Source organism: Pseudophryne corroboree, chromosome 3 (assembly GCF_028390025.1).
Source record: "Pseudophryne corroboree isolate aPseCor3 chromosome 3, aPseCor3.hap2, whole genome shotgun sequence".
NCBI lineage: Eukaryota > Metazoa > Chordata > Amphibia > Anura > Myobatrachidae > Pseudophryne > Pseudophryne corroboree.
Window position 1 is genome coordinate 116,887,139 of NC_086446.1, and position 17,500 is coordinate 116,904,638.

A 17,500-nucleotide genomic window follows, 5' to 3' on the forward strand; every position below is an offset into this window, starting at 1 on the left:
TCCAAGATCAGATGAGATTGGGCGTATCCAGTGTGGTGTGGCTGTAGATGAGCTTTGCAGTTTCTGTTAGAACTTTTCTACTTCTAACTACTGGTTCATAAATGAATACATTTGAAAATGGAATGCATCAACAGAACGGTGTTGGCAGTATAAAAATATCTACAGCACCTTGTATTCCCAGGTGGTCTCCCATCCAAGTACTAACCAGGCCCAACACTGCTTAGCTTCCAAGATCATATGAGATTGGGTGTATCCAGTGTGGTGTGGCTGTAGATGAGCTTTGTGGTTTCTGTTAGAACTTTTCTACTTCTAACTACTGGTTCATAAATGAATAGGTTTGAAAATGGAATGCATCAACAGAACGGTGTTGGCAGCATAAAAATATATTCAGCACCTTGTATTCCCAGGTGGTCTCCCATCCAAGTACTAACCAGGCCCAACACTGCTTATCTTCCAAGATCAGATGAGATTGGGCGTATCCAGTGTGGTGTTGCTGTAGATGAGCTTTCTGGTTTCTGTTAGAACTTTTCTACTTCTAACTACTGGTTCATAAATGAATAAGTTTTAAAATGGAATGCATCAACAGAACGGTGTTGGCAGTATAAAATTATCTACAGCACCTAGTATTCCCAGGTGGTCTCCCATCCAAGTACTAACCAGGCCCAACACTGCTTAGCTTCCTAGATCAGATGAGATTGGGCGTATCCAGTGTGGTGTGGCTGTAGATGAGCTTTGCGGTTTCTGTTAGAACTTTTCTACTTCTAACTACTGGTTCATAAATGAATACGTTTGAAAATGGAATGCATCAACAGAACGGTGTTGGCAGTATAAAAATATCTACAGCACCTTGTATTCCCAGGTGGTCTCCCATCCAAGTACTAACCAAGCCCAACACTGCTTAGCTTCCAAGATCAGGTGAGATTGGGCGTATCCAGTATGGTGTGGCTGTAGATGAGCTTTGTGGTTTCTGTTAGAACTTTTCTACTTCTAACTACTGGTTCATAAATGAATACGTTTGAAAATGGAATGCATCAACAGAACAGTGTTGGCAGTATAAAAATATCTACAGCACCTATGTATTCCCAGGTGGTCTCCCATCCAAGTACTGACCAGGACCAACACTGCTTAGCTTCCAAGATCAGATGAGATTGGGCATATCCAGTGTGGTGTGGCTGTAGAAGAGCTTTATGGTTTCTGTTAGTACTTTTCTACTTCTAACTACTGGTTCATAAATGAATACGTTTGAAAATGGAATGCATCAACAGAACGGTGTTGGTAGTATAAAAATATCTACAGCACCTTGTATTCCCAGGTGGTATCCTATCCAAGTACTAACCAGGCCCAACACTGCTTAGCTTCCAAGATCAGATGAGATTGGGCGTATCCAGTGTGGTGTTGCTGTAGATGAACTTTCTGGTTTCTGTTAGAACTTTTCTACTTCTAACTACTGGTTCATAAATGAATACATTTTATAATGGAATGCATCAACAGAACGGTGTTGGCAGTATAAAATTATCTACAGCACCTTGTATTCCCAGGTGGTCTCCAATCCAAGTACTAACCAGGCCCAACACTGCTTAGCTTCCAAGATCAGATGAGATTGGGCATATCCAGTGTGGTGTGGCTGTAGATGAGCTTTGCAGTTTCTGTTAGAACTTTTCTACTTCTAACTACTGGTTCATAAATGAATACATTTGAAAATGGAATGCATCAACAGAACGGTGTTGGCAGTATAAAAATATCTACAGCACCTTGTATTCCCAGGTGGTCTCCCATCCAAGTACTAACCAGGCCCAACACTGCTTTGCTTCCAAGATCAGATGAGATTGGGTGTATCCAGTGTGGTGTGGCTGTAGATGAGCTTTGTGGTTTCTGTTAGAACTTTTCTACTTCTAACTACTGATTCATAAATGAATAGGTTTGAAAATGGAATGCATCAACAGAACGGTGTTGGCAGTATAAAAATATCTTCAGCACCTTGTATTCCCAGGTGGTCTCCCATCCAAGTACTAACCAGGCCCAACACTGCTTAGCTTCCAAGATCATATGAGATTGGGCGTATCCAGTGTGGTGTTGCTGTAGATGAGCTTTCTGGTTTCTGTTAGAACTTTTCTACTTCTAACTACTGGTTCATAAATGAATACGTTTTAAAATGGAATGCATCAACAGAACGGTGTTGGCAGTATAAAATTATCTACAGCACCTAGTATTCCCAGGTGGTCTCCCATCCAAGTACTAACCAGGCCCAACACTGCTTAGCTTCCAAGATCAGATGAGATTGGGCGTATCCAGTGTGGTGTGGCTGTAGAAGAGCTTTATGGTTTCTGTTAGTACTTTTCTACTTCTAACTACTGGTTCATAAATGAATAAGTTTGAAAATGGAATGCATCAACAGAACGGTGTTGGTAGTATAAAAATTTCTACAGCACCTTGTATTCCCAGGTGGTCTCCCATCCAAGTACTAACCAGGCCCAACACTGCTTAGCTTCCAAGATCAGATGAGCTTGGGCGTATCCAATGTGGTGTGGCTGTAGATGAACTTTGTGGTTTCTGTTAGAACTTTTCTACTTCTAACTACTGGTTCATAAATGAACACGTTTTAAAATGGAATGCATCAACAGAACGGTGTTGGCAGTATAAAAATATCTACAGCACCTTGTATTCCCAGGTGGTCTCCCATCCAAGTACTAACCAGGCCCAACACTGCTTAGCTTCCAAGATCAGATGAGATTGGGCGTATCCAGTGTGGTGTGGCTGTAGATGAGCTTTGTGGTTTCTGTTAGAACTTTTCTACTTCTAACTAATGGTTCATAAATGAATAGGTTTGAAAATGGAATGCATCAACAGAACGGTGTTGGCAGTATAAAAATATCTTCAGCACCTTGTATTCCCAGGTGGTTTCCCATTCAAGTACTAACCAGGCCCAACACTGCTTAGCTTCCAAGATCAGATGAGATTGGGCGTATCCAGTGTGGTGTGGCTGTAGATGAGCTTTGCAGTTTCTGTTAGAACTTTTCTACTTCTAACTACTGGTTCATAAATGAATGCATTTGAAAATGGAATGCATCAACAGAACGGTGTTGGCAGTATAAAAATATCTTCAGCACCTTGTATTCCCAGGTGGTTTCCCATTCAAGTACTAACCAGGCCCAACACTGCTTAGCTTCCAAGATCAGATGAGATTGGGCGTATCCAGTGTGGTTTTGCTGTAGATGAACTTTCTCGTTTCTGTTAGAACTTTTCTACTTCTAACTACTGGTTCATAAATGAATAAGTTTTAAAATGGAATGCATCAACAGAACGGTGTTGGCAGTATAAAATTATCTACAGCACCTTGTATTCCCAGGTGGTCTCCCATCCAAGTACTAACCAGGCCCAACACTGCTTAGCTTCCAAGATCAGATGAGATTGGGCGTATCCAGTGTGGTGTGGCTGTAGAAGAGCTTTATCGTTTCTGTTAGTACTTTTCTACTTCTAACTACTGGTTCATAAATGAATACGTTTGAAAATGGAATGCATCAACAGAACGGTGTTGGCAGTATAAAAATATCTACAGCACCTTGTATTCCCAGGTGGTCTCCCATCCAAGTACTAACCAAGCCCAACACTGCTTAGCTTCCAAGATCAGGTGAGATTGGGCGTATCCAGTATGGTGTGGCTGTAGATGAGCTTTGTGGTTTCTGTTAGAACTTTTCTACTTCTAACTACTGGTTCATAAATGAATACGTTTGAAAATGGAATGCATCAACAGAACAGTGTTGGCAGTATAAAAATATCTACAGCACCTATGTATTCCCAGGTGGTCTCCCATCCAAGTACTGACCAGGACCAACACTGCTTAGCTTCCAAGATCAGATGAGATTGGGCATATCCAGTGTGGTGTGGCTGTAGAAGAGCTTTATGGTTTCTGTTAGTACTTTTCTACTTCTAACTACTGGTTCATAAATGAATACGTTTGAAAATGGAATGCCTCAACAGAACGGTGTTGGTAGTATAAAAATATCTACAGCACCTTGTATTCCCAGGTGGTATCCCATCCAAGTACTAACCAGGCCCATCACTGCTTAGCTTCCAAGATCAGATGAGATTGGGCGTATCCAGTGTGGTGTTGCTGTAGATGAACTTTCTGGTTTCTGTTAGAACTTTTCTACTTCTAACTACTGGTTCATAAATGAATACATTTTATAATGGAATGCATCAACAGAACGGTGTTGGCAGTATAAAATTATCTACAGCACCTGGTATTCCCAGGTGGTCTCCAATCCAAGTACTAACCAGGCCCAACACTGCTTAGCTTCCAAGATCAGATGAGATTGGGCATATCCAGTGTGGTGTGGCTGTAGATGAGCTTTGTGGTTTCTGTTAGAACTTTTCTACTTCTAACTACTGTTTCATAAATGAATACGTTTGAAAATGGAATGCATCAACAGAACGGTGTTGGTAGTATAAAAATATCTACAGCACCTTGTATTTCCAGGTGGTCTCCCATCCAAGTACTAACCAGGCCCAACACTGCTTAGCTTCCAAGATCAGATGAGATTGGGCGTATCCAGTGTGGTGTGGCTGTAGATGAGCTTTGCAGTTTCTGTTAGAACTTTTCTACTTCTAACTACTGGTTCATAAATGAATACATTTGAAAATGGAATGCATCAACAGAACGGTGTTGGCAGTATAAAAATATCTACAGCACCTTGTATTCCCAGGTGGTCTCCCATCCAAGTACTAACCAGGCCCAACACTGCTTTGCTTCCAAGATCAGATGAGATTGGGTGTATCCAGTGTGGTGTGGCTGTAGATGAGCTTTGTGGTTTCTGTTAGAACTTTTCTACTTCTAACTACTGATTCATAAATGAATAGGTTTGAAAATGGAATGCATCAACAGAACGGTGTTGGCAGTATAAAAATATCTTCAGCACCTTGTATTCCCAGGTGGTCTCCCATCCAAGTACTAACCAGGCCCAACACTGCTTAGCTTCCAAGATCATATGAGATTGGGCGTATCCAGTGTGGTGTTGCTGTAGATGAGCTTTCTGGTTTCTGTTAGAACTTTTCAACTTCTAACTACTGGTTCATAAATGAATAATTTTAAAAATGGAATGCATCAACAGAACGGTGTTGGCAGTATAAAATTATCTACAGCACCTAGTATTCCCAGGTGGTCTCCCATCCAAGTACTAACCAGGCCCAACACTGCTTAGCTTCCAAGATCAGATGAGATTGGGCGTATCCAGTGTGGTGTGGCTGTAGAAGAGCTTTATGGTTTCTGTTAGTACTTTTCTACTTCTAACTACTGGTTCATAAATGAATAAGTTTGAAAATGGAATGCATCAACAGAACGGTGTTGGTAGTATAAAAATTTCTACAGCACCTTGTATTCCCAGGTGGTCTCCCATCCAAGTACTAACCAGGCCCAACACTGCTTAGCTTCCAAGATCAGATGAGCTTGGGCGTATCCAATGTGGTGTGGCTGTAGATGAACTTTGTGGTTTCTGTTAGAACTTTTCTACTTCTAACTACTGGTTCATAAATGAACACGTTTTAAAATGGAATGCATCAACAGAACGGTGTTGGCAGTATAAAAATATCTACAGCACCTTGTATTCCCAGGTGGTCTCCCATCCAAGTACTTAAACAGGCCCAACACTGCTTAGCTTCCAAGATCAGATGAGATTGGGCGTATCCAGTGTGGTGTGGCTGTAGATGAGCTTTGTGGTTTCTGTTAGAACTTTTCTACTTCTAACTAATGGTTCATAAATGAATAGGTTTGAAAATGGAATGCATCAACAGAACGGTGTTGGCAGTATAAAAATATCTTCAGCACCTTGTATTCCCAGGTGGTTTCCCATTCAAGTACTAACCAGGCCCAACACTGCTTAGCTTCCAAGATCAGATGAGATTGGGCGTATCCAGTGTGGTGTGGCTGTAGATGAGCTTTGCAGTTTCTGTTAGAACTTTTCTACTTCTAACTACTGGTTCATAAATGAATGCATTTGAAAATGGAATGCATCAACAGAACGGTGTTGGCAGTATAAAAATATCTACATCACCTTGTATTCCCAGGTGGTCTCCCATCCAAGTACTAACCAGGCCCAACACTGCTTAGCTTCCAAGATCAGATGAGATTGGGCGTATCCAGTGTGGTGTGGCTGTAGATGAGCTTTGTGGTTTCTATTAGAACTTTTCTACTTCTAACTAATGGTTCATAAATGAATAGGTTTGAAAATGGAATGCATCAACAGAACGGTGTTGGCAGTATAAAAATATCTTCAGCACCTTGTATTCCCAGGTGGTTTCCCATTCAAGTACTAACCAGGCCCAACACTGCTTAGCTTCCAAGATCAGATGAGATTGGGCGTATCCAGTGTGGTTTTGCTGTAGATGAACTTTCTCGTTTCTGTTAGAACTTTTCTACTTCTAACTACTGGTTCATAAATGAATAAGTTTTAAAATGGAATGCATCAACAGAACGGTGTTGGCAGTATAAAATTATCTACAGCACCTAGTATTCCCAGGTGGTCTCCCATCCAAGTACTAACCAGGCCCAACACTGCTTATCTTCCAAGATCAGATGAGATTGGGCGTATCCAGTGTGGTGTGGCTGTAGAAGAGCTTTATCGTTTCTGTTAGTACTTTTCTACTTCTAACTACTGGTTCATAAATGAATACGTTTGAAAATGGAATGCATCAACAGAACGGTGTTGGCAGTATAAAAATATCTACAGCACCTTGTATTCCCAGGTGGTCTCCCATCCAAGTACTAACCAAGTCCAACACTGCTTAGCTTCCAAGATCAGGTGAGATTGGGCGTATCCAGTATGGTGTGGCTGTAGATGAGCTTTGTGGTTTCTGTTAGAACTTTTCTACTTCTAACTACTGGTTCATAAATGAATACGTTTGAAAATGGAATGCATCAACAGAACAGTGTTGGCAGTATAAAATTATCTACAGCACCTAGTATTCCCAGGTGGTCTCCCATCCAAGTACTAACCAGGCCCAACACTGCTTAGCTTCCAAGATCAGATGAGATTGGGCGTATCCAGTGTGGTGTTGCTGTAGATGAACTTTCTGGTTTCTGTTAGAACTTTTCTACTTCTAACTACTGGTTCATAAATGAATACATTTTATAATGGAATGCATCAACAGAACGGTGTTGGCAGTATAAAATTATCTACAGCACCTTGTATTCCCAGGTGGTCTCCAATCCAAGTACTAACCAGGCCCAACACTGCTTAGCTTCCAAGATCAGATGAGATTGGGCATATCCAGTGTGGTGTGGCTGTAGATGAGCTTTGTGGTTTCTGTTAGAACTTTTCTACTTCTAACTACTGTTTCATAAATGAATACGTTTGAAAATGGAATGCATCAACAGAACGGTGTTGGCAGTATAAAAATATCTACAGCACCTTGTATTCCCAGGTGGTCTCCCATCCAAGTACTAACCAGGCCCAACACTGCTTAGCTTCCAAGATCAGATGAGATTGGGCGTATCCAGTGTGGTGTGGCTGTAGATGAGCTTTGCAGTTTCTGTTAGAACTTTTCTACTTCTAACTACTGGTTCATAAATGAATACATTTGAAAATGGAATGCATCAACAGAACGGTGTTGGCAGTATAAAAATATCTACAGCACCTTGTATTCCCAGGTGGTCTCCCATCCAAGTACTAACCAGGCCCAACACTGCTTTGCTTCCAAGATCAGATGAGATTGGGTGTATCCAGTGTGGTGTGGCTGTAGATGAGCTTTGTGGTTTCTGTTAGAACTTTTCTACTTCTAACTACTGATTCATAAATGAATAGGTTTGAAAATGGAATGCATCAACAGAACGGTGTTGGCAGTATAAAAATATCTTCAGCACCTTGTATTCCCAGGTGGTCTCCCATCCAAGTACTAACCAGGCCCGACACTGCTTAGCTTCCAAGATCATATGAGATTGGGCGTATCCAGTGTGGTGTTGCTGTAGATGAGCTTTCTGGTTTCTGTTAGAACTTTTCTACTTCTAACTACTGGTTCATAAATGAATAAGTTTTAAAATGGAATGCATCAACAGAACGGTGTTGGCAGTATAAAATTATCTACAGCACCTAGTATTCCCAGGTGGTCTCCCATCCAAGTACTAACCAGGCCCAACACTGCTTAGCTTCCAAGATCAGATGAGATTGGGCGTATCCAGTGTGGTGTGGCTGTAGAAGAGCTTTATGGTTTCTGTTAGTACTTTTCTACTTCTAACTACTGGTTCATAAATGAATAAGTTTGAAAATGGAATGCATCAACAGAACGGTGTTGGTAGTATAAAAATTTCTACAGCACCTTGTATTCCCAGGTGGTCTCCCATCCAAGTACTAACCAGGCCCAACACTGCTTAGCTTCCAAGATCAGATGAGCTTGGGCGTATCCAATGTGGTGTGGCTGTAGATGAACTTTGTGGTTTCTGTTAGAACTTTTCTACTTCTAACTACTGGTTCATAAATGAACACGTTTTAAAATGGAATGCATCAACAGAACGGTGTTGGCAGTATAAAAATATCTACAGCACCTTGTATTCCCAGGAGGTCTCCCATCCAAGTACTAACCAGGCCCAACACTGCTTAGCTTCCAAGATCAGATGAGATTGGGCGTATCCAGTGTGGTGTGGCTGTAGATGAGCTTTGTGGTTTCTGTTAGAACTTTTCTACTTCTAACTAATGGTTCATAAATGAATAGGTTTGAAAATGGAATGCATCAACAGAACGGTGTTGGCAGTATAAAAATATCTTCAGCACCTTGTATTCCCAGGTGGTTTCCCATTCAAGTACTAACCAGGCCCAACACTGCTTAGCTTCCAAGATCAGATGAGATTGGGCGTATCCAGTGTGATGTGGCTGTAGATGAGCTTTGCAGTTTCTGTTAGAACTTTTCTACTTCTAACTACTGGTTCATAAATGAATGCATTTGAAAATGGAATGCATCAACAGAACGGTGTAGGCAGTATAAAAATATCTACAGCACCTTGTATTCCCAGGTGGTCTCCCATCCAAGTACTAACCAAGCCCAACACTGCTTAGCTTCCAAGATCAGGTGAGTTTGGGCGTATCCAGTATGGTGTGGCTGTAGATGAGCTTTGTGGTTTCTGTTAGAACTTTTCTACTTCTAACTACTGGTTCATAAATGAATACGTTTGAAAATGGAATGCATCAACAGAACAGTGTTGGCAGTATAAAAATATCTACAGCACCTATGTATTCCCAGGTGGTCTCCCATCCAAGTACTGACCAGGACCAACACTGCTTAGCTTCCAAGATCAGATGAGATTGGGCATATCCAGTGTGGTGTGGCTGTAGAAGAGCTTTATGGTTTCTGTTAGTACTTTTCTACTTCTAACTACTGGTTCATAAATGAATACGTTTGCAAATGGAATGCATCAACAGAACGGTGTTGGTAGTATAAAAATATCTACAGCACCTTGTATTCCCAGGTGGTATCCCATCCAAGTACTAACCAGGCCCAACACTGCTTAGCTTCCAAGATCAGATGAGATTGGGCGTATCCAGTGTGGTGTTGCTGTAGATGAACTTTCTGGTTTCTGTTAGAACTTTTCTACTTCTAACTACTGGTTCATAAATGAATACATTTTATAATGGAATGCATCAACAGAACGGTGTTGGCAGTATAAAATTATCTACAGCACCTTGTATTCCCAGGTGGTCTCCAATCCAAGTACTAACCAGGCCCAACACTGCTTAGCTTCCAAGATCAGATGAGATTGGGCATATCCAGTGTGGTGTGGCTGTAGATGAGCTTTGCGGTTTCTGTTAGAACTTTTCTACTTCTAACTACTGTTTCATAAATGAATACGTTTGAAAATGGAATGCATCAACAGAACGGTGTTGGCAGTATAAAAATATCTACAGCACCTTGTATTCCCAGGTGGTCTCCCATCCAAGTACTAACCAGGCCCAACACTGCTTAGCTTCCAAGATCAGATGAGATTGGGCGTATCCAGTGTGGTGTGGCTGTAGATGAGCTTTGCAGTTTCTGTTAGAACTTTTCTACTTCTAACTACTGGTTCATAAATGAATACATTTGAAAATGGAATGCATCAACAGAACGGTGTTGGCAGTATAAAAATATCTACAGCACCTTGTATTCCCAGGTGGTCTCCCATCCAAGTACTAACCAGGCCCAACACTGCTTTGCTTCCAAGATCAGATGAGAATGGGCGTATCCAGTGTGGTGTGGCTGTAGATGAGCTTTGTGGTTTCTGTTAGAACTTTTCTACTTCTAACTACTGATTCATAAATGAATAGGTTTGAAAATGGAATGCATCAACAGAACGGTGTTGGCAGTATAAAAATATCTTCAGCACCTTGTATTCCCAGGTGGTCTCCCATCCAAGTACTAACCAGGCCCAACACTGCTTAGCTTCCAAGAGTCATATGAGATTGGGCGTATCCAGTGTGGTGTTGCTGTAGATGAGCTTTCTGGTTTCTGTTAGAACTTTTCTACTTCTAACTACTGGTTCATAAATGAATAAGTTTTAAAATGGAATGCATCAACAGAACGGTGTTGGCAGTATAAAATTATCTACAGCACCTAGTATTCCCAGGTGGTCTCCCATCCAAGTACTAACCAGGCCCAACACTGCTTAGCTTCCAAGATCAGATGAGATTGGGCGTATCCAGTGTGGTGTGGCTGTAGAAGAGCTTTATGGTTTCTGTTAGTACTTTTCTACTTCTAACTACTGGTTCATAAATGAATAAGTTTGAAAATGGAATGCATCAACAGAACGGTGTTGGTAGTATAAAAATTTCTACAGCACCTTGTATTCCCAGGTGGTCTCCCATCCAAGTACTGACCAGGACCAACACTGCTTAGCTTCCAAGATCAGATGTGATTGGGCGTATCCAGTGTGGTGTGGCTGTAGATGAACTGTGTGGTTTCTGTTAGAACTTTTCTACTTCTAACTACTGGTTCATAAATGAATACGTTTGAAAATGGAATGCATCAACAGAACAGTGTTGGCAGTATAAAAATATCTACAGCACCTATGTATTCCCAGGTGGTCTCCCATCCAAGTACTGACCAGGACCAACACTGCTTAGCTTCCAAGATCAGATGTGATTGGGCGTATCCAGTGTGGTGTGGCTGTAGATGAATTGTGTGGTTTCTGTTAGAACTTTTCTACTTCTAACTACTGGTTCATAAATGAATACATTTGAAAATGGAATGCATCAACAGAACGGTGTTGGCAGTATAACAATATCTACAGCACCTTGTATTCCCAGGTGGTCTCCCATCCAAGTACTAACCAGGCCCAATACTGCTTAGCTTCCAAGATCAGATGAGATTGGGCGTATCCAGTGTGGTGTGGCTGTACATGAGCTTTGTGGTTTCTGTTAGAACTTTTCTACTTCTAACTATTGGTTCATAAATGAATATGTTTTAAAATGGAATGCATCAACAGAACGGTGATGGCAGTATAAAATTATCTGCAGCACCTTGTATTCCCAGGTGGTCTCCCATCCAAGTACTAACCAGGCCCAACACTGCTTAGCTTCCAAGATCAGATGAGATTGGGCGTATCCAGTGTGGTGTGGCTGTAGATGAGCTTCATGGTTTCTGTTAGAACTTTTCTACTTCTAACTACTGGTTCATAAATGAATACGTTTGAAAATGGAATGCATCAACAGAACGGTGTTGGTAGTATAAAAATATCTACAGCACCTTGTATTCCCAGGTGGTATCCCATCCAAGTACTAACCAGGCCCAACACTGCTTAGCTTCCAAGATCAGATGAGATTGGGCGTATCCAGTGTGGTGTTGCTGTAGATGAACTTTCTGGTTTCTGTTAGAACTTTTCTACTTCTAACTACTGGTTCATAAATGAATACATTTTATAATGGAATGCATCAACAGAACGGTGTTGGCAGTATAAAATTATCTACAGCACCTTGTATTCCCAGGTGGTCTCCAATCCAAGTACTAACCAGGCCCAACACTGCTTAGCTTCCAAGATCAGATGAGATTGGGCATATCCAGTGTGGTGTGGCTGTAGATGAGCTTTGTGGTTTCTGTTAGAACTTTTCTACTTCTAACTACTGTTTCATAAATGAATACGTTTGAAAATGGAATGCATCAACAGAACGGTGTTGGCAGTATAAAAATATCTACAGCACCTTGTATTCCCAGGTGGTCTCCCATCCAAGTACTAACCAGGGCCAACACTGCTTAGCTTCCAAGATCAGATGTGATTGGGCGTATCCAGTGTGGTGTGGCTGTAGATGAGCTTTGCAGTTTCTGTTAGAACTTTTCTACTTCTAACTACTGGTTCATAAATGAATACATTTGAAAATGGAATGCATCAACAGAACGGTGTTGGCAGTATAAAAATATCTACAGCACCTTGTATTCCCAGGTGGTCTCCCATCCAAGTACTAACCAGGCCCAACACTGCTTTGCTTCCAAGATCAGATGAGATTGGGTGTATCCAGTGTGGTGTGGCTGTAGATGAGCTTTGTGGTTTCTGTTAGAACTTTTCTACTTCTAACTACTGATTCATAAATGAATAGGTTTGAAAATGGAATGCATCAACAGAACGGTGTTGACAGTATAAAAATATCTTCAGCACCTTGTCTTCCCAGGTGGTCTCCCATCCAAGTACTAACCAGGCCCAACACTGCTTAGCTTCCAAGATCATATGAGATTGGGCGTATCCAGTGTGGTGTTGCTGTAGATGAGCTTTCTGGTTTCTGTTAGAACTTTTCTACTTCTAACTACTGGTTCATAAATGAATAAGTTTTAAAATGGAATGCATCAACAGAACGGTGTTGGCAGTATAAAATTATCTACAGCACCTAGTATTCCCAGGTGGTCTCCCATCCAAGTACTAACCAGGCCCAACACTGCTTAGCTTCCAAGATCAGATGAGATTGGGCGTATCCAGTGTGGTGTGGCTGTAGAAGAGCTTTATGGTTTCTGTTAGTACTTTTCTACTTCTAACTACTGGTTCATAAATGAATAAGTTTGAAAATGGAATGCATCAACAGAACGGTGTTGGTAGTATAAAAATTTCTACAGCACCTTGTATTCCCAGGTGGTCTCCCATCCAAATACTAACCAGGCCCAACACTGCTTAACTTCCAAGATCAGATGAGCTTGGGCGTATCCAATGTGGTGTGGCTGTAGATGAACTTTGTGGTTTCTGTTAGAACTTTTCTACTTCTAACTACTGGTTCATAAATGAACACGTTTTAAAATGGAATGCATCAACAGAACGGTGTTGGCAGTATAAAATTATCTACAGCACCTTGTATTCCCAGGTGGACTCCCATCCAAGTACTATCCAGGCCCAACACTGCTTAGCTTCCAAGATCAGATGAGATTGGGCGTATCCAGTGTGGTGTGGCTGTAGATGAGCTTTGTGGTTTCTGTTAGAACTTTTCTACTTCTAACTACTGGTTCATAAATGAATACGTTTGAAAATGGAATGCATCAACAGAACGGTGTTGGCAGTATAAAAATATCTACAGCACCTTGTATTCCCAGGTGGTCTCCCATCCAAGTACTAACCAGCCCAACACTGCTTAGCTTCCAAGATCAGATGAGATTGGGCGTATCCAGTGTGGTGTGGCTGTAGATGAGCTTTGTGGTTTCTGTTAGAACTTTTCTACTACTAACTACTGGTTCATAAATGAATACGTTTGAAAATGGAATGCATCAACAGAACGGTGTTGGCAGTATAAAAATATCTACAGCACCTTGTATTCCCAGGTGGTTTCCCATCCAAGTACTAACCAGGCCCAACACTGCTTAGCTTCCAAGATCAGATGAGATTGGGCGTATCCAATGTGGTGTGGCTGTAGATGAACTTTGTGGTTTCTGTTAGAACTTTTCTACTTCTAACTACTGGTTCATAAATAAATACATTTTAAAATGGAATGCATCAACAGAACGGTGTTGGCTGTATAAAATTATCTACAGCACCTTGTATTCCCAGGTGGACTCCCATCCAAGTACTAACCAGGCCCAACACTGCTTAGCTTCCAAGATCAGATGAGATTGGGCGTATCCAGTGTGGTGTGGCTGTAGATGAGCTTTATGGTTTCTGTTAGTACTTTTCTACTTCTAACTACTGGTTCATAAATGAATACGTTTGAAAATGGAATGCATCAACAGAACGGTGTTGGCAGTATAAAAATATCTACAGCACCTTGTATTCCCTGGTGGTCTCCCATCCAAGTACTAACCAGGCCCAACACTGCTTAGCTTCCAAGATCAGATGAGATTGGGCGTATCCAGTCTGGTGTGGCTGTAGATGAGCCTTGTGGTTTCTGTTAGAACTTTTCTACTTCTAACTACTGGTTCATAAATGAATACGTTTGAAAATGGAATGCATCAACAGAACGGTGTTGGCAGTATAAAAATATCTACAGCACCTTGTATTCCCAGGTGGTCTCCCATCCAAGTACTAACCAGGCCCAACACTGCTTAGCTTCCAAGATCAGATGAGATTGGGCGTATCCAATGTGGTGTGGCTGCAGATGAACTTCGTGGTTTCTGTTAGAACTTTTCTACTTCTAACTACTGGTTCATAAATGAATACGTTTTAAAATGGAATGCATCAACAGAACGGTGTTGGCAGTATAAAATTATCTACAGCACCTTGTATTCCCAGGTGGACTCCCATCCAAGTACTAACCAGGCCCAACACTGCTTAGCTTCCAAGATCAGATGAGATTGGGCGTATCCAGTGTGGTGTGGCTGTAGATGAGCTTTATGGTTTCTGTTAGAACTTTTCTACTTCTAACTACTGGTTCATAAATGAATACGTTTGAAAATGGAATGCATCAACAGAACGGTGTTGGCAGTATAAAAATATCTACAGCACCTTGTATTCCCAGGTGGTCTCCCATCCAAGTATTAACCAGGCCCAACACTGCTTAGCTTCCAAGATCAGATGAGATTGGGCGTATCCAGTGTGGTGTGGCTGTAGATGAGCTTTGTGGTTTCTGTTAGAACTTTTCTACTTCTAACTACTGGTTCATAAATGAATACGTTTGAAAATGGAATGCATCAACAGAACGGTGTTGGCAGTATAAAAATATCTACAGCACCTTGTATTCCCAGGTGGTCTCCCATCCAAGTACTAACCAGGCCCAACACTGCTTAGCTTCCAAGATCAGATGAGATTGGGCGTATCCAGTGTGGTGCGGCTGTAGATGAGCTTTGTGGTTTCTGTTAGAACTTTTCTACTTCTAACTACTGGTTCATAAATGAATACGTTTGAAAATGGAATGCATCAACAGAACGGTGTTGGCAGTATAAAAATATCTACAGCACCTTGTATTCCCAGGTGGTCTCCCATCCAAGTACTAACCAGGCCCAACACTGCTTAGATTCCAAGATCAGATGAGATTGGGCGTATCCAGTGTGGTGTTGCTGTAGATGAACTTTCTGGTTTCTGTTAGAACTTTTCTACTTCTAACTACTGGTTCATAAATGAATACGTTTGAAGATGGAATGCATCAACAGAACGGTGTTGGCAGTATAAAAATATCTACAGCACCTTGTATTCCCAGGTGGTCTCCCATCCAAGTACTAACCAGGCCCAACACTGCTTAGCTTCCAAGATCAGATGAGATTGGGCGTATCCAATGTGGTGTGGCTGTAGATGAACTTTATGGTTTCTGTTAGAACTTTTCTACTTCTAACTACTGGTTCATAAATGAATATGTTTTAAAATGGAATGCATCAACAGAACAGTGTTGGCAGTATAAAATTATCTACAGCACCTTGCATTCCCAGGTGGACTCCCATCCAAGTACTAACCAGGCCCAACACTGCTTAGCTTCCAAGATCAGATGAGATTGGGCGTATCCAGTGTGGTGTGGCTGTAGATGAGCTTTATGGTTTCTGTTAGAACTTTTCTACTTCTAACTACTGGTTCATAAATGAAAACGTTTGAAAATGGAATGCATCAACAGAACGGTGTTGGCAGTATAAAAATATCTACAGCACCTTGTATTCCCAGGTGGTCTCCCATCCAAGTATTAACCAGGCCCAACACTGCTTAGCTTCCAAGATCAGATGAGATTGGGCGTATCCAGTGTGGTGTGGCTGTAGATGAGCTTTGTGGTTTCTGTTAGAACTTTTCTACTTCTAACTACTGGTTCATAAATGAATACATTTGAAAATGGAATGCATCAACAGAACGGTGTTGGCAGTATAACAATATCTACAGCACCTTGTATTCCCAGGTGGTCTCCCATCCAAGTACTAACCAGGCCCAATACTGCTTAGCTTCCAAGATCAGATGAGATTGGGCGTATCCAGTGTGGTGTGGCTGTAGATGAGCTTTGTGGTTTCTGTTAGAACTTTTCTACTTCTAACTACTGGTTCATAAATGAATACGTTTTAAAATGGAATGCATCAACAGAACGGTGATGGCAGTATAAAATTATCTGCAGCACCTTGTATTCCCAGGTGGTCTCCCATCCAAGTACTAACCAGGCCCAACACTGCTTAGCTTCCAAGATCAGATGAGATTGGGCGTATCCAGTGTGGTGTGGCTGTAGATGAGCTTCATGGTTTCTGTTAGAACTTTTCTACTTCTAACTACTGGTTCATAAATGAATACGTTTGAAAATGGAATGCATCAACAGAACGGTGTTGGCAGTATAAAAATATCTACAGCACCTTGTATTCCCAGGTGGTCTCCCGTCCAAATACTAACCAGGCCCAACACTGCTTAGCTTCCAAGATCAGATGAGATTGGGCGTATCCAGTGTGGTGTGGCTGTAGATGAGCTTCATGGTTTCTGTTAGAACTTTTCTACTTCTAACTACTGGTTCATAAATGAATACGTTTGAAAATGGAATGCATCAACAGAACTGTGATGGCAGTATAAAAATATCTACAGCACCTTGTATTCCCAGGTGGTCTCCCACCCAAGTACTAACCAGGCCCAACACTGCTTAGCTTCCAAGATCAGATGAGATTGGGCGTATCCAGTGTGGTGTGGCTGTAGATGAGCGTTGTGGTTTCTGTTAGAACTTTTCTACTTCTAACTACTGGTTCATAAATGAATACGTTTTAAAATAGAATGCATCAACAGAACGGTGTTGGCAGTATAAAATTATCTACAGCACCTTGTATTCCCAGGTGGACTCCCATCCAAGTACTAACCAGGCCCAACACTGCTTAGCTTCCAAGATCAGATGAGATTGGGCGTATCCAGTGTGGTGTTGCTGTAGATGAGCTTTATGGTTTCTGTTAGAACTTTTCTACTTCTAACTACTGGTTCATAAATGAATACGTTTGAAAATGGAATGCATCAACAGAACGGTGTTGGCAGTATAAAAATATCTACAGCACCTTGTATTCCCAGGTGGTCTCCCATCCAAGTATTAACCAGGCCCAACACTGCTTAGCTTCCAAGATCAGATGAGATTGGGCGTATCCAGTGTGGTGTGGCTGTAGATGAGCTTTGTGGTTTCTGTTAGAACGTTTCTACTTCTAACTACTG

General features: G+C 41.5%; 61 non-coding genes and 17 pseudogenes across 61 annotated transcripts in view; all 78 read right to left on the reverse strand.

The window, feature by feature from the left end:
- Positions 1-49, reverse strand: part of LOC134900199 (5S ribosomal RNA) — a 119-nt gene extending 70 nt beyond the window's left edge. Inside the window, exon 1 of the ribosomal RNA XR_010173714.1 lies at positions 1-49. This exon is cut by the window's left edge and continues 70 nt beyond it. This is a non-coding gene — a ribosomal RNA (5S ribosomal RNA).
- Positions 50-156: 107 nt separating this feature from the next.
- Positions 157-275, reverse strand: LOC134900904 (5S ribosomal RNA). The gene has a single exon (XR_010174405.1). It is a non-coding gene; the product is annotated as a 5S ribosomal RNA (ribosomal RNA).
- A 107-nt stretch (positions 276-382) lies between these two features.
- LOC134889414 (5S ribosomal RNA) lies at positions 383-501 on the reverse strand (annotated as a pseudogene).
- Positions 502-608: 107 nt separating this feature from the next.
- Positions 609-727, reverse strand: LOC135058457 (5S ribosomal RNA). The gene has a single exon (XR_010244886.1). It is a non-coding gene; the product is annotated as a 5S ribosomal RNA (ribosomal RNA).
- A 107-nt stretch (positions 728-834) lies between these two features.
- On the reverse strand, positions 835-953 carry LOC134884674 (5S ribosomal RNA). Its single transcript, XR_010168812.1, has one exon. It is a non-coding gene; the product is annotated as a 5S ribosomal RNA (ribosomal RNA).
- Positions 954-1,060: 107 nt separating this feature from the next.
- LOC134891968 (5S ribosomal RNA) lies at positions 1,061-1,180 on the reverse strand (annotated as a pseudogene).
- A 107-nt stretch (positions 1,181-1,287) lies between these two features.
- LOC134885820 (5S ribosomal RNA) lies at positions 1,288-1,406 on the reverse strand. Its single transcript, XR_010169924.1, has one exon. It is a non-coding gene; the product is annotated as a 5S ribosomal RNA (ribosomal RNA).
- A 107-nt stretch (positions 1,407-1,513) lies between these two features.
- On the reverse strand, positions 1,514-1,632 carry LOC134885486 (5S ribosomal RNA). The gene has a single exon (XR_010169598.1). It is a non-coding gene; the product is annotated as a 5S ribosomal RNA (ribosomal RNA).
- Positions 1,633-1,739: 107 nt separating this feature from the next.
- On the reverse strand, positions 1,740-1,858 carry LOC134901114 (5S ribosomal RNA). Its single transcript, XR_010174607.1, has one exon. It is a non-coding gene; the product is annotated as a 5S ribosomal RNA (ribosomal RNA).
- Positions 1,859-1,965: 107 nt separating this feature from the next.
- LOC134886455 (5S ribosomal RNA) lies at positions 1,966-2,084 on the reverse strand. The gene has a single exon (XR_010170537.1). It is a non-coding gene; the product is annotated as a 5S ribosomal RNA (ribosomal RNA).
- A 107-nt stretch (positions 2,085-2,191) lies between these two features.
- Positions 2,192-2,310, reverse strand: LOC135058306 (5S ribosomal RNA). Its single transcript, XR_010244737.1, has one exon. It is a non-coding gene; the product is annotated as a 5S ribosomal RNA (ribosomal RNA).
- Positions 2,311-2,417: 107 nt separating this feature from the next.
- Positions 2,418-2,536, reverse strand: LOC134886949 (5S ribosomal RNA; annotated as a pseudogene).
- A 107-nt stretch (positions 2,537-2,643) lies between these two features.
- On the reverse strand, positions 2,644-2,762 carry LOC134900201 (5S ribosomal RNA). The gene has a single exon (XR_010173716.1). It is a non-coding gene; the product is annotated as a 5S ribosomal RNA (ribosomal RNA).
- A 107-nt stretch (positions 2,763-2,869) lies between these two features.
- On the reverse strand, positions 2,870-2,988 carry LOC134885343 (5S ribosomal RNA). Its single transcript, XR_010169459.1, has one exon. It is a non-coding gene; the product is annotated as a 5S ribosomal RNA (ribosomal RNA).
- Positions 2,989-3,095: 107 nt separating this feature from the next.
- Positions 3,096-3,214, reverse strand: LOC134889032 (5S ribosomal RNA; annotated as a pseudogene).
- A 107-nt stretch (positions 3,215-3,321) lies between these two features.
- LOC135059558 (5S ribosomal RNA) lies at positions 3,322-3,440 on the reverse strand. Its single transcript, XR_010245960.1, has one exon. It is a non-coding gene; the product is annotated as a 5S ribosomal RNA (ribosomal RNA).
- Positions 3,441-3,547: 107 nt separating this feature from the next.
- Positions 3,548-3,666, reverse strand: LOC134884675 (5S ribosomal RNA). Its single transcript, XR_010168813.1, has one exon. It is a non-coding gene; the product is annotated as a 5S ribosomal RNA (ribosomal RNA).
- A 107-nt stretch (positions 3,667-3,773) lies between these two features.
- Positions 3,774-3,893, reverse strand: LOC134891969 (5S ribosomal RNA; annotated as a pseudogene).
- Positions 3,894-4,000: 107 nt separating this feature from the next.
- LOC135068569 (5S ribosomal RNA) lies at positions 4,001-4,119 on the reverse strand. Its single transcript, XR_010254765.1, has one exon. It is a non-coding gene; the product is annotated as a 5S ribosomal RNA (ribosomal RNA).
- A 107-nt stretch (positions 4,120-4,226) lies between these two features.
- On the reverse strand, positions 4,227-4,345 carry LOC135060333 (5S ribosomal RNA). Its single transcript, XR_010246728.1, has one exon. It is a non-coding gene; the product is annotated as a 5S ribosomal RNA (ribosomal RNA).
- Positions 4,346-4,452: 107 nt separating this feature from the next.
- On the reverse strand, positions 4,453-4,571 carry LOC135063507 (5S ribosomal RNA). The gene has a single exon (XR_010249835.1). It is a non-coding gene; the product is annotated as a 5S ribosomal RNA (ribosomal RNA).
- Positions 4,572-4,678: 107 nt separating this feature from the next.
- On the reverse strand, positions 4,679-4,797 carry LOC134901115 (5S ribosomal RNA). The gene has a single exon (XR_010174608.1). It is a non-coding gene; the product is annotated as a 5S ribosomal RNA (ribosomal RNA).
- A 107-nt stretch (positions 4,798-4,904) lies between these two features.
- Positions 4,905-5,023, reverse strand: LOC134886456 (5S ribosomal RNA). Its single transcript, XR_010170538.1, has one exon. It is a non-coding gene; the product is annotated as a 5S ribosomal RNA (ribosomal RNA).
- A 107-nt stretch (positions 5,024-5,130) lies between these two features.
- On the reverse strand, positions 5,131-5,249 carry LOC135058318 (5S ribosomal RNA). Its single transcript, XR_010244748.1, has one exon. It is a non-coding gene; the product is annotated as a 5S ribosomal RNA (ribosomal RNA).
- A 107-nt stretch (positions 5,250-5,356) lies between these two features.
- Positions 5,357-5,475, reverse strand: LOC134886950 (5S ribosomal RNA; annotated as a pseudogene).
- A 107-nt stretch (positions 5,476-5,582) lies between these two features.
- Positions 5,583-5,702, reverse strand: LOC135065373 (5S ribosomal RNA). The gene has a single exon (XR_010251655.1). It is a non-coding gene; the product is annotated as a 5S ribosomal RNA (ribosomal RNA).
- A 107-nt stretch (positions 5,703-5,809) lies between these two features.
- Positions 5,810-5,928, reverse strand: LOC134885344 (5S ribosomal RNA). The gene has a single exon (XR_010169460.1). It is a non-coding gene; the product is annotated as a 5S ribosomal RNA (ribosomal RNA).
- A 107-nt stretch (positions 5,929-6,035) lies between these two features.
- On the reverse strand, positions 6,036-6,154 carry LOC135064973 (5S ribosomal RNA). Its single transcript, XR_010251268.1, has one exon. It is a non-coding gene; the product is annotated as a 5S ribosomal RNA (ribosomal RNA).
- Positions 6,155-6,261: 107 nt separating this feature from the next.
- LOC134889033 (5S ribosomal RNA) lies at positions 6,262-6,380 on the reverse strand (annotated as a pseudogene).
- A 107-nt stretch (positions 6,381-6,487) lies between these two features.
- LOC134900906 (5S ribosomal RNA) lies at positions 6,488-6,606 on the reverse strand. Its single transcript, XR_010174407.1, has one exon. It is a non-coding gene; the product is annotated as a 5S ribosomal RNA (ribosomal RNA).
- Positions 6,607-6,713: 107 nt separating this feature from the next.
- On the reverse strand, positions 6,714-6,832 carry LOC134888887 (5S ribosomal RNA; annotated as a pseudogene).
- A 107-nt stretch (positions 6,833-6,939) lies between these two features.
- On the reverse strand, positions 6,940-7,058 carry LOC135058501 (5S ribosomal RNA). Its single transcript, XR_010244928.1, has one exon. It is a non-coding gene; the product is annotated as a 5S ribosomal RNA (ribosomal RNA).
- Positions 7,059-7,165: 107 nt separating this feature from the next.
- Positions 7,166-7,284, reverse strand: LOC134885487 (5S ribosomal RNA). The gene has a single exon (XR_010169599.1). It is a non-coding gene; the product is annotated as a 5S ribosomal RNA (ribosomal RNA).
- A 107-nt stretch (positions 7,285-7,391) lies between these two features.
- On the reverse strand, positions 7,392-7,510 carry LOC134900202 (5S ribosomal RNA). Its single transcript, XR_010173717.1, has one exon. It is a non-coding gene; the product is annotated as a 5S ribosomal RNA (ribosomal RNA).
- A 107-nt stretch (positions 7,511-7,617) lies between these two features.
- On the reverse strand, positions 7,618-7,736 carry LOC134901116 (5S ribosomal RNA). The gene has a single exon (XR_010174609.1). It is a non-coding gene; the product is annotated as a 5S ribosomal RNA (ribosomal RNA).
- Positions 7,737-7,843: 107 nt separating this feature from the next.
- Positions 7,844-7,962, reverse strand: LOC134888004 (5S ribosomal RNA; annotated as a pseudogene).
- A 107-nt stretch (positions 7,963-8,069) lies between these two features.
- On the reverse strand, positions 8,070-8,188 carry LOC135058329 (5S ribosomal RNA). The gene has a single exon (XR_010244759.1). It is a non-coding gene; the product is annotated as a 5S ribosomal RNA (ribosomal RNA).
- Positions 8,189-8,295: 107 nt separating this feature from the next.
- Positions 8,296-8,414, reverse strand: LOC134886951 (5S ribosomal RNA; annotated as a pseudogene).
- Positions 8,415-8,521: 107 nt separating this feature from the next.
- LOC135059327 (5S ribosomal RNA) lies at positions 8,522-8,640 on the reverse strand. The gene has a single exon (XR_010245734.1). It is a non-coding gene; the product is annotated as a 5S ribosomal RNA (ribosomal RNA).
- Positions 8,641-8,747: 107 nt separating this feature from the next.
- Positions 8,748-8,866, reverse strand: LOC134889593 (5S ribosomal RNA; annotated as a pseudogene).
- A 107-nt stretch (positions 8,867-8,973) lies between these two features.
- Positions 8,974-9,092, reverse strand: LOC134889342 (5S ribosomal RNA; annotated as a pseudogene).
- A 107-nt stretch (positions 9,093-9,199) lies between these two features.
- Positions 9,200-9,319, reverse strand: LOC134891970 (5S ribosomal RNA; annotated as a pseudogene).
- A 107-nt stretch (positions 9,320-9,426) lies between these two features.
- Positions 9,427-9,545, reverse strand: LOC135064751 (5S ribosomal RNA). Its single transcript, XR_010251052.1, has one exon. It is a non-coding gene; the product is annotated as a 5S ribosomal RNA (ribosomal RNA).
- A 107-nt stretch (positions 9,546-9,652) lies between these two features.
- On the reverse strand, positions 9,653-9,771 carry LOC134885488 (5S ribosomal RNA). Its single transcript, XR_010169600.1, has one exon. It is a non-coding gene; the product is annotated as a 5S ribosomal RNA (ribosomal RNA).
- Positions 9,772-9,878: 107 nt separating this feature from the next.
- LOC134900203 (5S ribosomal RNA) lies at positions 9,879-9,997 on the reverse strand. The gene has a single exon (XR_010173718.1). It is a non-coding gene; the product is annotated as a 5S ribosomal RNA (ribosomal RNA).
- Positions 9,998-10,104: 107 nt separating this feature from the next.
- On the reverse strand, positions 10,105-10,223 carry LOC135070649 (5S ribosomal RNA). The gene has a single exon (XR_010256805.1). It is a non-coding gene; the product is annotated as a 5S ribosomal RNA (ribosomal RNA).
- A 107-nt stretch (positions 10,224-10,330) lies between these two features.
- LOC134893436 (5S ribosomal RNA) lies at positions 10,331-10,450 on the reverse strand (annotated as a pseudogene).
- Positions 10,451-10,557: 107 nt separating this feature from the next.
- Positions 10,558-10,676, reverse strand: LOC135058340 (5S ribosomal RNA). The gene has a single exon (XR_010244771.1). It is a non-coding gene; the product is annotated as a 5S ribosomal RNA (ribosomal RNA).
- A 107-nt stretch (positions 10,677-10,783) lies between these two features.
- On the reverse strand, positions 10,784-10,902 carry LOC134887775 (5S ribosomal RNA; annotated as a pseudogene).
- A 107-nt stretch (positions 10,903-11,009) lies between these two features.
- Positions 11,010-11,129, reverse strand: LOC134888440 (5S ribosomal RNA; annotated as a pseudogene).
- Positions 11,130-11,236: 107 nt separating this feature from the next.
- On the reverse strand, positions 11,237-11,355 carry LOC134885422 (5S ribosomal RNA). Its single transcript, XR_010169536.1, has one exon. It is a non-coding gene; the product is annotated as a 5S ribosomal RNA (ribosomal RNA).
- Positions 11,356-11,462: 107 nt separating this feature from the next.
- Positions 11,463-11,581, reverse strand: LOC135063398 (5S ribosomal RNA). Its single transcript, XR_010249731.1, has one exon. It is a non-coding gene; the product is annotated as a 5S ribosomal RNA (ribosomal RNA).
- A 107-nt stretch (positions 11,582-11,688) lies between these two features.
- Positions 11,689-11,807, reverse strand: LOC135064752 (5S ribosomal RNA). Its single transcript, XR_010251053.1, has one exon. It is a non-coding gene; the product is annotated as a 5S ribosomal RNA (ribosomal RNA).
- A 107-nt stretch (positions 11,808-11,914) lies between these two features.
- On the reverse strand, positions 11,915-12,033 carry LOC134885490 (5S ribosomal RNA). The gene has a single exon (XR_010169602.1). It is a non-coding gene; the product is annotated as a 5S ribosomal RNA (ribosomal RNA).
- A 107-nt stretch (positions 12,034-12,140) lies between these two features.
- LOC135066483 (5S ribosomal RNA) lies at positions 12,141-12,259 on the reverse strand. Its single transcript, XR_010252730.1, has one exon. It is a non-coding gene; the product is annotated as a 5S ribosomal RNA (ribosomal RNA).
- A 107-nt stretch (positions 12,260-12,366) lies between these two features.
- On the reverse strand, positions 12,367-12,485 carry LOC134901118 (5S ribosomal RNA). Its single transcript, XR_010174611.1, has one exon. It is a non-coding gene; the product is annotated as a 5S ribosomal RNA (ribosomal RNA).
- Positions 12,486-12,592: 107 nt separating this feature from the next.
- Positions 12,593-12,711, reverse strand: LOC134886081 (5S ribosomal RNA). The gene has a single exon (XR_010170176.1). It is a non-coding gene; the product is annotated as a 5S ribosomal RNA (ribosomal RNA).
- A 107-nt stretch (positions 12,712-12,818) lies between these two features.
- On the reverse strand, positions 12,819-12,937 carry LOC135058351 (5S ribosomal RNA). The gene has a single exon (XR_010244782.1). It is a non-coding gene; the product is annotated as a 5S ribosomal RNA (ribosomal RNA).
- Positions 12,938-13,044: 107 nt separating this feature from the next.
- On the reverse strand, positions 13,045-13,163 carry LOC134889419 (5S ribosomal RNA; annotated as a pseudogene).
- A 107-nt stretch (positions 13,164-13,270) lies between these two features.
- LOC135061131 (5S ribosomal RNA) lies at positions 13,271-13,389 on the reverse strand. Its single transcript, XR_010247522.1, has one exon. It is a non-coding gene; the product is annotated as a 5S ribosomal RNA (ribosomal RNA).
- Positions 13,390-13,496: 107 nt separating this feature from the next.
- Positions 13,497-13,614, reverse strand: LOC135065668 (5S ribosomal RNA). Its single transcript, XR_010251942.1, has one exon. It is a non-coding gene; the product is annotated as a 5S ribosomal RNA (ribosomal RNA).
- A 107-nt stretch (positions 13,615-13,721) lies between these two features.
- On the reverse strand, positions 13,722-13,840 carry LOC135062931 (5S ribosomal RNA). Its single transcript, XR_010249274.1, has one exon. It is a non-coding gene; the product is annotated as a 5S ribosomal RNA (ribosomal RNA).
- Positions 13,841-13,947: 107 nt separating this feature from the next.
- On the reverse strand, positions 13,948-14,066 carry LOC135060281 (5S ribosomal RNA). The gene has a single exon (XR_010246671.1). It is a non-coding gene; the product is annotated as a 5S ribosomal RNA (ribosomal RNA).
- Positions 14,067-14,173: 107 nt separating this feature from the next.
- On the reverse strand, positions 14,174-14,292 carry LOC135070471 (5S ribosomal RNA). Its single transcript, XR_010256636.1, has one exon. It is a non-coding gene; the product is annotated as a 5S ribosomal RNA (ribosomal RNA).
- A 107-nt stretch (positions 14,293-14,399) lies between these two features.
- Positions 14,400-14,518, reverse strand: LOC135062724 (5S ribosomal RNA). Its single transcript, XR_010249070.1, has one exon. It is a non-coding gene; the product is annotated as a 5S ribosomal RNA (ribosomal RNA).
- Positions 14,519-14,625: 107 nt separating this feature from the next.
- On the reverse strand, positions 14,626-14,744 carry LOC135060283 (5S ribosomal RNA). Its single transcript, XR_010246673.1, has one exon. It is a non-coding gene; the product is annotated as a 5S ribosomal RNA (ribosomal RNA).
- Positions 14,745-14,851: 107 nt separating this feature from the next.
- On the reverse strand, positions 14,852-14,970 carry LOC135063598 (5S ribosomal RNA). The gene has a single exon (XR_010249924.1). It is a non-coding gene; the product is annotated as a 5S ribosomal RNA (ribosomal RNA).
- Positions 14,971-15,077: 107 nt separating this feature from the next.
- On the reverse strand, positions 15,078-15,196 carry LOC135061371 (5S ribosomal RNA). Its single transcript, XR_010247754.1, has one exon. It is a non-coding gene; the product is annotated as a 5S ribosomal RNA (ribosomal RNA).
- A 107-nt stretch (positions 15,197-15,303) lies between these two features.
- Positions 15,304-15,422, reverse strand: LOC135070826 (5S ribosomal RNA). The gene has a single exon (XR_010256977.1). It is a non-coding gene; the product is annotated as a 5S ribosomal RNA (ribosomal RNA).
- A 107-nt stretch (positions 15,423-15,529) lies between these two features.
- On the reverse strand, positions 15,530-15,648 carry LOC135058309 (5S ribosomal RNA). Its single transcript, XR_010244740.1, has one exon. It is a non-coding gene; the product is annotated as a 5S ribosomal RNA (ribosomal RNA).
- Positions 15,649-15,755: 107 nt separating this feature from the next.
- LOC135063469 (5S ribosomal RNA) lies at positions 15,756-15,874 on the reverse strand. Its single transcript, XR_010249799.1, has one exon. It is a non-coding gene; the product is annotated as a 5S ribosomal RNA (ribosomal RNA).
- A 107-nt stretch (positions 15,875-15,981) lies between these two features.
- LOC135063599 (5S ribosomal RNA) lies at positions 15,982-16,100 on the reverse strand. Its single transcript, XR_010249925.1, has one exon. It is a non-coding gene; the product is annotated as a 5S ribosomal RNA (ribosomal RNA).
- Positions 16,101-16,207: 107 nt separating this feature from the next.
- On the reverse strand, positions 16,208-16,326 carry LOC135063870 (5S ribosomal RNA). Its single transcript, XR_010250191.1, has one exon. It is a non-coding gene; the product is annotated as a 5S ribosomal RNA (ribosomal RNA).
- A 107-nt stretch (positions 16,327-16,433) lies between these two features.
- On the reverse strand, positions 16,434-16,552 carry LOC135063399 (5S ribosomal RNA). The gene has a single exon (XR_010249732.1). It is a non-coding gene; the product is annotated as a 5S ribosomal RNA (ribosomal RNA).
- Positions 16,553-16,659: 107 nt separating this feature from the next.
- On the reverse strand, positions 16,660-16,778 carry LOC135069007 (5S ribosomal RNA). Its single transcript, XR_010255198.1, has one exon. It is a non-coding gene; the product is annotated as a 5S ribosomal RNA (ribosomal RNA).
- Positions 16,779-16,885: 107 nt separating this feature from the next.
- LOC134901061 (5S ribosomal RNA) lies at positions 16,886-17,004 on the reverse strand. Its single transcript, XR_010174557.1, has one exon. It is a non-coding gene; the product is annotated as a 5S ribosomal RNA (ribosomal RNA).
- A 107-nt stretch (positions 17,005-17,111) lies between these two features.
- Positions 17,112-17,230, reverse strand: LOC135065384 (5S ribosomal RNA). The gene has a single exon (XR_010251666.1). It is a non-coding gene; the product is annotated as a 5S ribosomal RNA (ribosomal RNA).
- A 107-nt stretch (positions 17,231-17,337) lies between these two features.
- On the reverse strand, positions 17,338-17,456 carry LOC135063600 (5S ribosomal RNA). The gene has a single exon (XR_010249926.1). It is a non-coding gene; the product is annotated as a 5S ribosomal RNA (ribosomal RNA).
- Positions 17,457-17,500: the final 44 nt, after the last annotated feature.